The following is a 15,851-nucleotide window of genomic DNA, read 5'->3' as shown; positions in this document are numbered from 1 at the left end:
AGTTAGCTCCATGAATGGACGCTCCTGCTTATCTAGAATAGCACTCCAATATACCTCCTGACTTCTGGAGCCGCCTGCCTCTCCTTCAGTAGTATTATTTTTATTTCTAGGAACATAAGGGAGTAGCAATAGTTGCCCTAAATTGTCTCCTTTCCTTATGGCCTAGGGCACGCTGGATCTAACCCTCATCTTAATTTCTTCATCATAGTCCTGATCAATTACATCTGTGATAGCTTGTAGCTTGTATACTGAGCGCATTTAAATCAGATTTCCCTAACAAAAGCCCAATAGTGCCCTCAGGTAAAGGGCCTCTAACTCCTGTCTTAACCGCAATAGGTTCATTATTTGGTAGAAGCTGGATGTTTTCCTGACTAGTTAAATTTAGTGAAGAGTTCTCTTTACTAGAGGAGAGCTAAATATCTGATAGGCATTGGAAGGAGTGGACATCAGACTGAGGATCGGTAGCATTTCCAATGGAGTCTTGTATCTGAGGATCATCTCCTGCACTCCGTTCAGAGGGGCTCGGAGCATGCCCCGCTACACGTTTTTTGGCTGGGCGTTACTTCCTTGTACATATCTCCTACTGCTAATCTTTGCATGACAATTCTTTGCCCAGTGCCTGCCTCTGTTGCAGCGGGGGCAAAGTCCGGGTTCCTTGGAGCCCGTCTCTGGCTTTCTACCTGGGTCTTTCCCGCTGCGAATTGTCTTGTTTCTTTGCAATATCTGCCTGCAGTTTCTCTGATAATGTCCCTCTTCACATGTAAAGTATTTCCCTCTAGGTTTGGTGTAACTTGCCAAAGCAGCAGCCATGAGGTTGGCTCTGTGCTCATCTGTCTCTACGTCCCTGCATAGCCTGATATAATCTAACAGCGTGCTCTGTTCTTTGAAAGGGCGTATGGCAGCTTGACACGATGTATTAGAGTTCTCAAATGCTAATGTAAGAATAAGATTATTTGCTGCCCCTTTGTCTGCTACGCTCTTGTGGACAGCATCTTGCAACCTGTATATAAAGTCTATATAAGGCTCATTATTCTTTTGTCTCACTGTCGTGTAACTTGGCCGTCTGCTTCCTGATGGTATTAATCTTTCCCAGGCCTTTAGACAAACTTCCTTAACTTGTTCAAACGTCTGCTTATCAAAGTTTAACTGTGTCTCAATTGTGATATAATTCTCATTTCTTAGCAGCTGATGAACCCCTATATCTATGCCTTCTTATGTGTTTTTGCGTGCCCTAGCTTGAGCTGCCTCGTTCCATAGCAGCTGGAATTGCAAAGATTTTGAAGGGGAAAAGCATACTTTCGTTAAAACTTTCCAGTCTGATGGGATCTAATAATCTATATCTACCATATTCTTGACCATGCCAATTACAAATGCTGAATCTGGACCATAACTAGCTACTGCTTGCTTAAGATCTTTCAGCAGCTTGAAGGGAAAGGCAGCATAATGCCGTTCTTGATTCCCTTCAGGATGCTGATCATCAGGCTCCCTGTCTATAATTCTAACGGGATAAGCCATTCTGAATTCTAAATCTGCTTCTTGAGCTATACTTCTCTCTATCTTTGACATCAAAGGTGCCTTTCTGTTCCCTAACTCTTTGTTCTTTACTTTCCTAGCTTCACTTTCTGATTTAAATCTCTCTATTTGCATCTCTTTGGATTTAGCTTCTTCTCCTCCAGCACTTGCTTGCTTGATAGTATTGTGATTCTCTACACTATATTCAGGTGGGGCACATGGTTCAACTTTACTGTCTCCTGATTCAAACTTTGCCTTCTCACCTGCACTTACAATTTTTTCATCTGCCTGAAACTCATCTTGCCTGCTTCTCAACTGTTTTAAATCTGCGTAGTTTAGAGGTTTCTCACTGTTCTGCTGGTCTTGTTCTTTTACTCTCTCTCCCTGCAGCGGCTCTAACACTGCCTTAATCTGTACCCACAGCTCCCAGGCCTCTATGGGTATGCTCTGTCCTTCCCTGTGAGCTTTTCTTAAGTTAATGACTACCTTATCCCAGATCTCCATATCAAAGGTTCTTGACTCCGGAAAAGAAGGATAAAATTCCTTTACCACTTGAAGAAACTCTTTCATTCTTTTATTTGTTACCACTACATTTTGTTTCTTCAAGAGGTGGCAAAGAGTGATAATGTACTCTGTACTTTTACTCTTTACCTGACCCATATCTCACTCGGACTAAAAATTCACACTTAAAAAATAGGTTCAAAAATTTTTTCCCGATTCACCCTCACAGTCCGATGAGGCCGTACAATTGTTACATGGGATATAACTCAGAAGAGTTCTTTTCCTACCAAGCCCCATGTTGGGCACCATATGCCAGAAGAAGCCAGCTCCTAGCACAATCACTACGGGTTTGGTAGGTGCAATTGTACAGCGATAATAAGTAAATATTATAGTAAAGTTATAGAGAGCATGAGAGATAAAAGAGATATATAGAAATAAATGGAGTCAGACACTTATTATGGTAGCATGCTCAACTCAGCCCCGCTTGGTGGTCCACGTGGAGGGAGTGAGAGCGAACTTTAATGCTCCCCAAGCTTTTATACTCTCTCGGGACATTGGGGACATGCAAGCCCCCACATTACAGGTGAAGACATACGTCACAGGAAAGGGTTGTGCTACAGGTATTACAGTGATGGGAGGAGGTGATCTAGGGACATATGCACTACAGAAGGAGAAGGGATTGGGGGTGTACATGCGGCAATACATGCGGCAAGATAGGCGGATCCTAGATTTCTGGTAACAGCTTAACTTGATTTTGGGTCTTCATAGGAACCATTATCAGTTGGGTGTGAACTCTGCCCACAGGAATCAAACTAATGGCCTTAGGCTCCAGCATCAGGGAGCAGGCCCACCCCTGTGGTGGGATGAGTCAGAGTCTGGCAACTGATTGCCTTCAGGGGGGGAAATGCCTGAGCATTTGCCCTCCCCCCACACCTTCACCCACTTCTCTGCTGTCCGTCACCCAGGGAGGAGGTTATATGTAGATCCTTGTAATCTGTTCACCATCTTTTGAACTCTTGACTGATGCTTCCATGAGCATTGGTTGATGATCCAAGCAAGACAAAAATCCTTGACCACTTCAATCTTTTCTCCATTTATCATGATGTTATCTACTGGTCCAGTTGTCAAGATCTTTGTTTTATTTACATTGAGTTGTCATCCACACTGAAGGCCCTAATCCTTGATCTTCATCAGCAAGTCTGTCAAGTCCTCCTCACTTTCAGCAAGCAAGGTTGTGTCATCTGCCTATCTCAGGTTGTTGATAAGCTTTCCTCCCATCTGAGGTCATATTCTTCATGCCACATAACTGAGCTGATCTGATTATTTGCTCAGCATACAGATTAAATCAATATGGTAAAAGGATACAACCCTGACTCACACCTTTCCTGAATTTAAATCATGTGTATTCCCTTGTTCTGTTCATACAATTGCCTCTTGATCCACGTACAAGTTCCAAATGAGCACAATGAAGTGTTCAAGAATTCCCATTCTTCTCAGGACTATTCACAAACTCAAATGCCTTTGCCTAGTTAATGAAACACAAATAAACTTTTTTTTCCCTGGTATTTTCTGCTTTGCCAACATCCATCTGCCAACAACAATGATATCCCTTGCTCTATGTCCTTTTCTGAATCCAACCTGAACCTCTGGCAACTCCTTGACAATGTACTACTGCAACCATTGTACAATTATGTTCATGTTCATGTTCTAAGATTCCTTGCATGTGATATCAAGGATAATATTCTGTAATGTGAGCATTTCTGTAGATCCCCTTTCTTTGGAATGGGTACAAATATGGATGTCTTCCAGTCACTTGGCCAAGGATCTGCCTTCCCAAATCCCTGGCATAGATTGAGTGAGTGCTTCCAGTGCTTCATCAGCCTGCTGAAACATTTCCATTGTTATTCCACCAATTCCTGGAGGCTTGTTTTTGGCTAATGCTTCAGTTTAGCCTGAACTTCTTTTTTTCGGTGTCATTGAGTTTTGTTCATGTTACTGCTTGAAATGTTTGAATGTTGATTAGTTCTTTTTTGGCACAATGTATTCTTTTGAAGCTTCCTGGGCCATTCAATTTTTTGTTCATAGAATTTTCCAATATTGCAATTTAAAGCTTGTTTTTGCTTTAGTTCCTTCTGTTTCCGATATACTGAGCATGTTCTTCTTTTGTGACTCTCTAACTCTAGGTCTTTGCACATTTCATTCTAAGATGGTCTTCTTGAGCTGCCATTTGGAATTTTCTGTTCAACTCTGGCTTCACAATTTCTTCCATTTGACCCAGCTACTCGAAGATTAAGAGCAACTTTCAGAGTCTCTTCTGACATGCACTTCGACCTTTTCATTCTTCCCTTTTTTAATGACCTTTTGCTTTCTTCATGTATGATGTTAATGATATCACCCCACAGCTCATCAGGTTTTCTGTCTTTATTGTTTAATGCATCAAATCTGTTTTTGAGATTGTCTCAACATTTGGGTGGAATATACTCAAAACCATATTTTGACTTTCATTTCGTTTTCTTGAACTCAACTTGAACAAACATATGAGCCCTTTATATCAGCTCCTGACCTGGTTTCAGTTGCTGATATTGAGTTTCTCTATCATCTATTCCTGTAGATGTAGTCAATTTGACTTCTGTGTGTCCAGGTAGAGGCGTCCATGTGTATAGTCACCTTTTGTGTTGTTGCAAAAAGGTATTTGTGTTGAACAAGTCATTGTCCGGCAAACTTTTATCATAAGATCTCCAGCTTCATTTCTAGCAGCAAGACCATATTTTCCAACTACTGTTTCTCCCTTTGTTTCTAATGTTTGCATTCCAATTGCCAATAATTATCCGTGCATTTTGATCACTTGTTTGATCAATTTCAGATTGAAGAAGTTGGTAGAATTCTTCTATTTCTTCACTACTACCTTTAGTGGTTGGTGCATAAATTTGAATAATAGTTGCCTTGTCTTCGGCTAGACATTATCCGATTACAGACAGTATTGTGCTTCAAAATAGATCTTCAGAGGACCGTTTAGACTGGAAACACAATGCCATTCCTCTTGTGTCATTCCCTACATCAGAAACCACATGATTTTCAGATTCAAAATGGCCAATATCAGCCCATGTCAGCTCACTAACACCTAGAATAAGGGAGAAAAATGTGGCTTTCTATCCTCGTAAAGAGTTACAGTCTTGGAAACCCATAGGAGCAGTTCTACCCTATCCTATAGGGTTGCTATGAGTCAGAATTAACTCGATAGTGTGCATTCTTAACACCTAGAACACTGATCTTTATGTGTTCCTTTGTAGTTTTAATGACTTCCCAAGTTCCTAGATTCATACTTCATATAGTCCAAGTCTCAATTACTAAGAGATTTTTGCAGCTGTTTCTTCTCATTTGGAGTCATGTCCCATCAGCACTGGAAGGTCTGAGGACTTTATTCCACATCTTCCTGGTCAATTCTGCTTTGAGAAGACAGCTCTTCCTCAGTCGTATTTCCAGTGCCCTCTGACCTGAGGGGCTCGTCTTCTGGCACTCTCTCTGACAATGGCTTACTTCTGTTTACTAGGTTTTCAGGACCGAACAAGATTTCACTGCTATCCACAGGATTTTCAGTATGTACTTCCTCTGAAGTGGACAGCCTCGTCCCTCTTCACAGTGATTTTCAGTTTGGAAGCTCCGTTGAAATCTGTTCATGTTGGGTCACCCTGCTGGTATTTGAAATGCCAGTGATGTAGCTCTCAGCAGGACAGCAGCACACAAGCCCTCACAGTCCAACCAATTGACGGACTGGTGGCTTCCTGGCCTGATCTGCATAAGATTATGCATAAGAATCTGCGGAAGATTCCTCTGGGGAAAGAGGAAGTCCCGCAACCAGATGGATGGACTCTATGGCGCAAACATAAAACCAATTGTGAGGAGAGTGTGGGATAGGGTGGTGGGTCTTTCTGTTGTACATGGGCTCACCATGGGTTTCAGCCAACTGAATGGCACCTAGTAACAAGAACAACAATGGTTTGAATGAGTATAGTGAAAAAATACAACCTTGACACACACCTTTCCAGATTTGAAACCAGAATCCGCTCTGGCATACGCAGACTCCCTTGCCTAATCTGCATATGTTGGAGCCTGTTTGGAGGAGCCCTGACTTTTGTAGTGGATGCCTCCACGGGTGGATAACTAACTGCAAGGTCAGTAGTTTTGTTAGGTAGCTAGAGGCAGAAACCAGAGGTGGTCCCTCTCCGTGCCAAGTCGCCCCCTGTAGGAGGTTGCTACAGAGAATCAGGTGAGCCCCACCATCTGTAAAGACTAAAGGGATGCGTAAATTCAGGCACTTGAGCCAGGAAGCTGGTACACTTGGGAGGGTCCCAATCTAGGTCAGGCGGGCTTATTTCAGGCAATGGGGTCAACCAGCACCATCGCCCACACCTTCCAGCAGAAGGCCCTAAAAAGCCTCACCTGGGAGACCACGCTCTCTCTTCCAACTTTTCCTCTGTGATTCCACAGTCCTCTCTCTCTCTCTCCCCTCAGTTTACTGTGTTGCCTGAAACTGCTTCTGTCCTTTAAAGACTCACTTGGATCACAAACTAGGCTTCGGCATGAATTCTTTCTCGTGCGAAGCCAAGGGCCACGGCATTTCCCACCGGGGGAATCTAACAGTTTGAACTCAGCAGCTACTTCGAGAGCGAACGACGATAAGGCTTTCCACTACTATACAGTCTCTGAAGCTCACATGGTCCGTTCTTCTCCTATTCTAGGTGTTGGAAGTGACTCAATGGAGTGAGCTGGGTTTTAGTTTTATTCTGAGGAAACTGTCTCCTCTACATACAGAATGGTTATCAGAATAAGCGGAAGGGCCCCGTTCCTGTGATTGTCTCGGATGAGACGACCTGTACTTAGCCAAGGACCTCCCTTTCCAGCTTTGCGACAAACTGCTTGGAAGAGATGCAACCTTAGCCTGTGAGAGCTGCCAGAGACCTTGGGAATCATGGACTTGGACTTCACAGCACCCCCCCCCAACACAGGTAAATACGCTGCACTCCAGTGACAGGAGGTGACCAGCTATCCAGTCACCTTAACCCTTTTTGAAAAAATGGACTCCTTCAACCACTGACTCCACCCACTTTCACACGTGAAACAAACTTGAACAAAACTGCCAGTTATGAAACTTTATGGCAGAATTCTTCTTGGTCAAGCACCAGCTTGAGTCATGGTAAGGTTTCATCCTTGGATGCAGACAGTGCTCATGAAAGAAGACTAGCCGCTGTGACCAGTGAGACTTGTGTTTTACAAGTAACTAAGGAGCTCTGGGGGTGTCGTGGACTATACATTAAGCTGCTAGCCACAAGGCTAGTTGTTCTTTCACAGGCTGTTTGCTCCTGTAAAGATTTAAAGTCTGGGAAACCCAAAGGAACAATTCAGCTCTGTTCTACACAGTCCCTCACTGTAAGTTAGAGTGGACTCAATGGCACTGTTTTTTTGGGGTGGTTGACTGACTTTTTAATACTTCTCATATTAGAATCATAAAGTCACAGAATGTTAAAACCACAAAGACTGCAGAAATTATCGTGTCTCAGCCACTGTCTTTTACAGTTAAGGAGTGGGCAAGGTGGAAGAACTTGCTCCTGGGAAGTGAACTTGCTTGGTACAGTTCTTTTAGCCATAGCCCTTGCGTTCCCCATCAAGTGGCTTGGTGGGACCATGCAAATAGGGCGTGTGAAACTCTAACGCAGGGATTGGTCATTTTCACTATCCTGGAAGGTTTAAAATGAGCCATCTCAGAAGCAGGCATGGGGGATCTTGTACCATCAAGAAAGAAGTCCAAGAGTGGACTGAGTCCTTTGGGCCTCAAGATTCCTGCATTGAAACCTCGTCCACGGGGGAGCCAGAGCTGTGACAGCAGAGGAACTCGAGACAGAGGGGGGCTTCCTGGTCTGCTGAGCCATTGAAGTGGAGCACCCTTAGACCGAAGGTTGGCTTTCAGTGTGGTGTGCCTTTGGAGCATTTGTCAGCAGTGCTAACTAAGCTTTGTAACACTAGCTTGAACAGGGAGGAGACCAGGGGCACTCGTGTCTGAGGGGCTGAGAGCTGTGAAGGTGGTGTGCCCTCAGGCAAGGCTGAGAAAAGGCAGAACAGCTGTTTCTGATCCTAAATTGTAACTCAATAACTCTCCCTGGTGGTGTAGTGGTTATTCGTTGAGCTGCAATCTGCATGGCCTGTAGTTCGAAATCATCAGCAGCTCCTTGGGAGAAAGATATGCCTTTCTGCTCCCATAAACATTCCCAGTCTTGGAAACCAACAGGGGACCACTATGAGAGAGAGAGAGAGAGAGAGAGAGAGAGAGACAGAGAGACAGAGAGAAAGAGGAGAGAGAGAGAGAGAGAGAGAGAGAGAGAGAGAGAGAGACCTCTCCTAAGAAGCCTGGTCATCGTGAGTATTGTCTGTGAGTTCTAGGATGCTTGCACCCACCAGAGCAGTAGAGTGCCCTTTTGAGGGATGGTCAGAAAGAAAGGGTGGAGGAGTGAGTGTCTGACTTTGGCCTCAGAAATCTTTGGGCTGATGTTGAGTTGGCTTCTCCTCCCCTCCTTGTGTCATCTGATGAGGTTATGTGGAGCCCCACACCATGTTCCTTGTGTCATCTGATGAGGTTATGTGGAGCCTCACACCATGTTCCCAGCTTCCCAAGGTCCCTTGGAGACAGAGCAAGGAGTAGAAGCAAGGCTTTTAGCTCCTAGTTCAGTACTCTGTGAGGCTTTCTGCTGCAAGACAGTTACCATCTCAGAAACCCACAGGGGCAATCCTAGCCTGTCCTGTGGGGCGCGATGAGTCAGCATCGACTCAATAGCACTCAGTTTGGCTTTTTGGGGTTCACCGCTCTCTTTTGGCAATGTGTTGCTATAAAGAAGTTACCCATTGAGATAATTGACATGTTAGAAAACCATGTGACATATACCTCTCAAAAGCCAATCTTTGAAACATTAAAGCAGGGGGCCACACGCATGTGATTTTGAGATCAAAAAGTTAGATCAAACCCACTGCTGTGTGTCAGTTGCAACTCACAGTGAGTGACACTTTAGGGCAGTGTGCAACTGCACAACACAGTTCCCAAGGCTGCCATGCTTTTAAAACAAGCAGAAAACTCCAACTTTGACCTGTGGAGTTGAAACGCCAATCCTGTCATTCTCAAAAACCCACTGTCACCGAGTCTTCTCTGGCTCAGAATCCCTATAGGACAGAATGTAACCGCCCCGGTGGCTCTCCGAGACTGTAATCCTCTACAGGAGTAGAAATCTTCATCTTTCTGCTTTCAAACTGTTGACCTTTCGGTTAGCGGCTCAACATATAACCTACTCCGCCACCACGGCTCCCTGATCTTGTGGTGTGTCTTACCAGCTTAACTGTACAAAATGAACACAGCACAAGGTGGTTATTGAACTCCAGAGTCCTTTAGAACTGTGCTTGGGGGTATACTGAGGGGTGGATTAGAGCCGGTTCGCCGTCATCAATATTTAAAATCGCAACAAGATTTATTTTTGTTCTCTTTCGGAAACACCCTGCAGATGGCAATTGCCTGGAATTCCGTTGGCTTTGCTCTCCACATGTTTGAAGCCACCATTCCAAGGTGCAGACATTGGCTAGACGTGTCCCTCCTGGCTGTGGAGGGTGTGGGAAAGAGGGTGGATGTGAGGTGTTAGATGTCAATGAACAAAGGTTACCGTGTGACCTTTGGAAACAATGAGTCTGATTGCTCTCCCCCAGCCTGCATCCATGCAGGGACATGTTTCTGAGCAGCCTGGCTAATGAGCCTATATGTTTAATACAACATTTGTTCCTAAGGAGATCACAGTGCTTCGCAGACGTGATCTCATTTATAAGCCTGGCATTCCTAAGGCAGGAAGCCGGCCAAGAGAATCCTTTTCACTTTACAGTGTTCCGTGGTGAAGAGAAAGTACTTGAGCTTCAGGAGGAGAGAGGGAGGACGTGGTCAAAGTGATGTCACGAGTTCAGGGCTTCCTTCAAGCTTTGCTCCTTGTGGCAGAGGGACTGAGCTGGCCTACAAGGGACCTTGTGAGCCAGGGATCAGTAAACACACACATTTCCACCTCCACTGTGGACATTGTTGCTTTTGCTGCTCCGCATCCATCCCTGGTGCTTCTAGTAACAGAATCTCATGTATCCTTAGGAATATAGTTATCACGCATCTCAGTCCCTCGGGATCCATTAATAGGATCCCAGGTAGACCCAGCAGGGTGATTTTGCCCACCCAACCTCTAGGATGAGCAGCCCTAGTGATGTAGTGGTTATGCTTTGGGATGCTAACTGCCACATCAGCAGTTCTAAACCACCGACGCCTCTGAGGGAGAAAGATGAGATTTTCTAACCCTGTAAAGAGTTCGTCTCAGAAACCCACAGGGACAATTGTACCCTGTCCCACAGCTTTGCTATATGTTGGAGCAAACTTGATGGCAATAAACTTGTTATTATCCCACCTCCCCCCAATATTGATGATAGGCACATGATTCATGATATTTTTGATCAGATAAACAAGGGTGTACACCCCCACCCCCACCCGCCAAACCAGAGGTGATATGAGGGGGATAGTGCATTGGAATTTGTTCCACCAGGTCAGACTGCTAATCAAGCTTTCTATTTAGAGGTTCTGAAAAGATTGCATAATGGTGCAACAAAAAAGATCTGATTTGTGGCAGATATGGGGACTGGTTTTGCCACCACAACAAGGCACCTGCTCACGCAGCCATCTCAGTGCACCAGTTTTTGGCAAAAAACAGCATGCCTCTCTTGCCCCATGAACCTTACTCACCTGATCTCACGTGTGCAACTTATTTTTGCTTCTTCAAATGCAGAGGGACTTGAAAGGACAGAGATTTGACAAAGTAAAAGAGGTGAAGGAAAAAAATGAGGGAGGTGCTGCCAGCCATTCAAACAGATGAGTCTGAAAAATGTATCCAAGAATGGAGTCCCAGATGTGTTAGTCCGGGAAGACTAGAGCAAAAAAAATCCAAGGAGGCTCATGTGTGTAAGAAAGGACTTTATATCAAAGAGCAATTGTACATTAAGAAAACATTCCAGCCCAGTCCAGATCCAGTCCATAAGTCTGATATTATGCCATATGTCGATACTAGTTGATAAATTCCTCTTCAGACTCAAGCAGCCATGCAATGATGCTGAATGCAGGAAGATCACAGGCCAGTGGGTGAAAAGTCTTGTGGATCCAGTGGTGGTGGAAGCATCTCAGTGCTGACGTGGGTCTCCATGTGGCTCCTCCAGCTCCAGGGCTCTAGCTCCCTCAGTGTAGTTCCATGTGGCTTGTCATCAGGAATATGAAGCAGAAAGTGTGTCCTGCTTCCAGTGAGCTATTTATCTCTTTCGTGACTCCAAATGAGTTCATCAAGCTGCAACCTGATTGACAGGCTAGACTCCACCCCTTCCTCAAGGTGACAGTAGATTATGTAACCTATCACAGCAGATTTGACAAATGTATTAAGCGTAATGGAGAGTACTTTGAAGGTGATAAGGTTGTTTGATTAAAAAAAATTAAATACATAGCTTTGAAAAAAAATCCAGTTTTGGGGGGTACCCCCTCATATAAGCCCAATTCCTAAATAGCATGTGCAATAAATATGATAATTTTGACTTCATAGCATTTTGTCTCAAACGATTCAGACTTGGGCAGGAAGGAGCAGGTTGTTTAGTGGCCCTCTTAAGCATTAACACTTGAAGTCTCTTTCATTCCCCTCGCCTCAAAATTCTCTATTATTTCCCTATCACCTTTCAGATAAAGTGGGAGTTCCAGACCAAAGCAGCTTTGCAGTGTTTAGGTGCCCTGGCAAACTGGCCTCATACCCACCTCTGGAGCACAGCATATGCCCAGGCTATGAGGGAGAGTGTTTCGATTGCACAAGCCTCCCATTCTAACGGTTCCCGCCTCGTCTCTGTGTTCCAACACATGTAACTACTCCTGTAGTCGCACATCGTGCTTATTTTCACAGCTCTGGCCCATTTTACAAGGAAGCCTTGGTGGTGTAGTGGCTGTTTGAGTTGAACTGCAATCAGAAAGGTCGATAGTTCGAAACTAGGTGCTTCTCGGGAGAAAGATGGGGCTTTCTCCTCTTGTTAAGTCTCAGAAACGCAAAGGGGGCAGGTCTCCTCTGGTCCATGGGGTCACTTTGGGTCATGTTTCCCATGACTGGCATAATTTCTTCTGTCCTGAGTACCTAGAAAAATCCTCCACCTCCTCTAATTTGCCTGTCAAGAGTTTGTACATTTATCCCGGCGTTGTCCTTACCCCGTCCAGGCAGCAGGAGCTCTCTGCACACCATAGTTGGGTGTAAGTGCTTTTGCTCTTTGCTGCCTTCTTCATCCATTCATATTCCTGGCCTGGATCAAATGAGACCTTAAGACTACAAACACAATCCAAGGACCACTGTCTGCATGTGTTCCCCACGACCGCTCAGAACAGGGAAGCCTTCCTCCTCTGGGAAGGAAAAGCCTGCTTTCTCCACAGGACTGAACGCCCTCTCCCCTGTGGCAGCCCTTTCCTTTCCCCCCTTCCCCAAAGTCCTCCTCCTTTGGAACCCATGCTGTGGTGTTCAAGGAATGTGTAGTTCCTCAAGACTATCTCCTTGAACGGGACGAAATTACATTTTATCTTGTTCATCTCAAGCCAGCAGCTTCAAATCTCAGAATCTGTTGAATTCATATTTTCTTATCCATTTAATCTCTTTGCTCTGAATAAAAGCATACTTGTCTTATCTCCCTTTAGGCTCTAAGATGATTGAAGATAGAGACCAGGCCTTCAACTTCAGAGCTTGGCACATAGAAAGTTTTCAGGGCTCCAGAGGAAGCCAGGGTGGCATCGTGGGTTACATGCTGGGCTGATAACTGCACGGTCATCAGTTTGAACCCACCAGCCGCTTGATGGGAGAAAGAGGAGGCTTTTTACTCCTATGAGGAGTTACCATCTTGGAAACCCACATGTCCTGTAGGGTCACTTAATCAGAACTGACTCCATGGTAGTGATTTTTTTTTTTTTTTTTGAGACAAAGCAGGTGCAGAAAAGCAGCTCCCACTTCTGGGGTGAAGGAGCCGTGAGGCGGCTGCTGGGGAAACATTGGAACCGCTAACTGCAAGGTTGGGAGGAAAATGAGGCTCTCTGCTCCTGTAAAGACGGACAGCCTCAGAAACCCACACAGGCTCCGCGGAGTCGGATTGACTGGAAGGCAGTGCTTTGCTTTGGTTTGCCCTCTAGGCTGAGGGACAGTGGACAGCGGAGGAAGGGGGAGGAAAGTCCCCACAACCCTGACTCAGGCTGAGATTCAGAACTCGAAGCATGGCTACCTAGGACCAGCTGTATGATTTGTGGCACCCGTGCAAAATGAAAACCCAGGCTCCAAACGATGAAGAACTGAATTGTGAACACATTATAAAAGGATGAGAAGATGATAGGGAACTAATGGTTGGTGACAAGTAGCATTAAACCACCAACGGGGCTACCTTAGGCACCAGAACCCTGTCCCATGAAGCTGGTTAGGGAGTGCCCTGCACAGCCTGCTGGTGGGCGGAGAACATTTTCTCAGAAATGCTTGCTGGACCTGATCTTTAGGGGCTGCTGCCTGCCATCACCCAAGGGTGTGGGCAGTCCTTGAAGACTTGGCTGGTGTGAGAACGTGGTCTGAGGTCACGGCTGGGCCCTTTATACTATACAACCTTTCAGTCCCATAGAAGCCGGTTGGTTTTTTAAACCTCTTCTTCCATTTCATTGTTGTAAGGACATAGATTTGAAGGTAGAAAGCGAAAATGAGTTTGTTATCTGGATTTATAAGCTTTAAACTCCTTAAACGTATCTGTAGAGTCTGCGGTCAGTTGATTCCAATGGGTGGTGCATAGAACCGAGTAGAACTCCCCCCAGGGTCTCCAAGGCCTCCATCCTTACAGAAGCCTTCCGAAGGTCCTGTCCTCCTGCACGGAAACAGAGGCCCAGGAGTATGGCTTGCCCTACACGGTGACATTAACAACGACGACGGGTCATGCTTCCACCGTTCACATCGCCAACCTGTGAGTCAGCAGCCAAGCGTTTAACCCTTGTGCCACCAGGGCACCCTGGATGTCTACATCTTGGACCATTTATCAGCTATTCGGCCTTCGGCAAGTTTGTGAAACACTTTTTGAAGGGCCCATTTTCTCCAAGGTAAAAGGGAAATAGGGTTACCCACCTGTTTTGGGTTGCTGAAAGGATGGAATGAAATAAGCCAGGGGAAAAGCGAAGCACAGGGCGGGCGTGGATACATTCCAGATATTGCTTATTATGCACAACTCTCTCCTGGTTTGGGGGTTGGGAAGGGAAGGCCAGGCAAAGGAGAAGAACGGAGCTCTGTAAATGCCTTTGTTACATCTACTACCCATGTACGGATTGGAAAGGGGGTCCCCTGCTCACAAGTCCCTGAAATTTGGCATTTGCTCAAGAGTTGTGTGGGGACCGAAATGGTCTCCATGTCTGCACCCTCCTCGAAGCGGCCTCCAACTACACACTAGCTGTGGCTAGTTGTAGATGGTGGAGAGCCCGGCACCTTTCCTCCCGGTTCAGTCTCTAGAAGACACTTTCAGAATGGTTGCCATTACATCAGCCTCTGCTCAGGTACAACCGAATAAGGCGGTGCCCAGTCCAGGGCCCCGTCGCCATCACTGAGGTGTGGGAGGCCATTGCCGATGCTACTCTGATGACCCAGCTCCTTGGGGATCGTCCTCACTGTTGTCCACCATCTACCAGGCACAACGTCTTTCTTCAGGGTTCCCAGGGGCATGTCTCAAGTCGGGAGTAGAAGCCTTTTCAGTCTTGCTTTGAAGGAAAATATCGACTAACACTGGCTGGCTTGGTCTTCTGAAGTCCATGGCACCCTCGGTATTCTTTGCCAACATCACAGTTGGCACGTGCCATTTCGTCTGCTGGCTTCCATCCCCATTCTGCTACTTTCGCAGGCATAGGAGGCGATCGAAAGAAATGTTAGAGACGCGCAAGGCCCAGTTTCCAAAAAAAAATGTTAGAGATGAGCAAGGCCAGTTTCCTTTGTTCCCTGACTCAGGGAGACTGGGACCCAGCGTGTGTGGCCCGTCCACCCTACACGGACAGCGGCGCACAACGATGCCTCATGCCACGCAGAGGCTCTCACGGTTAACCTCTCGGGGGTTCCAGAGACAGGTGGAGACAGGTGTCCCTGTCCCTCAGGGCCATTCATGGTCCTGTGAAAGTTTTCCAAATCCACACAGAGCCTATCAGTTCAGGTCCCCAGGTGGCCTCCCAGGCTGACCCCGCCTGAGAAAGACCTGTGTGTTCAGCTGGATTCTGTACCCCTGCTGAGGAAGACCCTGACCCCCAGACCTGCTGAGGCTGTTTCTGTTATTTTTCTAAACAGGACCTTTAGCCCCTCCTTCCTCAACAAGAAGCCTGCTGCCACTCTGCTCTGAGGCTGGACTTGGGGCAAGATGTCAACATTTCTTTCTGTATTATCCATTGACATCATTTTTATATCGGAAAGGGTAAGGTTCGAACATGAAGCAGAACGTGCACCATGCCCTGGAAGAAAAACCAGACCCCAGTGTTTGGTACATGACTTCTCAACTACAGAGCTCATTTTGTAATCATGCACAGCTCAGTCCAAAAGAACAGCGAATGCCTCGATTTGGCTCCTCCCCTTAACTTCTGGGTGCTTGGTATAATATCTGATGCAGAGCATGTGCTTCATAGATGACGATCGAGCGAAGACTATTTTATGGTCTGGTGTGTTATTATTTAGTATAATCAGAATGTTTTTCTGTGATTAATAATATCCCTAATGGCA

Source organism: Echinops telfairi, unplaced genomic scaffold (genome assembly GCF_000313985.2).
Source record: "Echinops telfairi isolate 266 unplaced genomic scaffold, ASM31398v2 ScPeMD7_9;HRSCAF=40, whole genome shotgun sequence".
Taxonomy (NCBI): domain Eukaryota; kingdom Metazoa; phylum Chordata; class Mammalia; order Afrosoricida; family Tenrecidae; genus Echinops; species Echinops telfairi.
The sequence above is the reverse complement of the archived record's forward strand: the minus strand, read 5'-3'. Positions refer to the sequence as shown.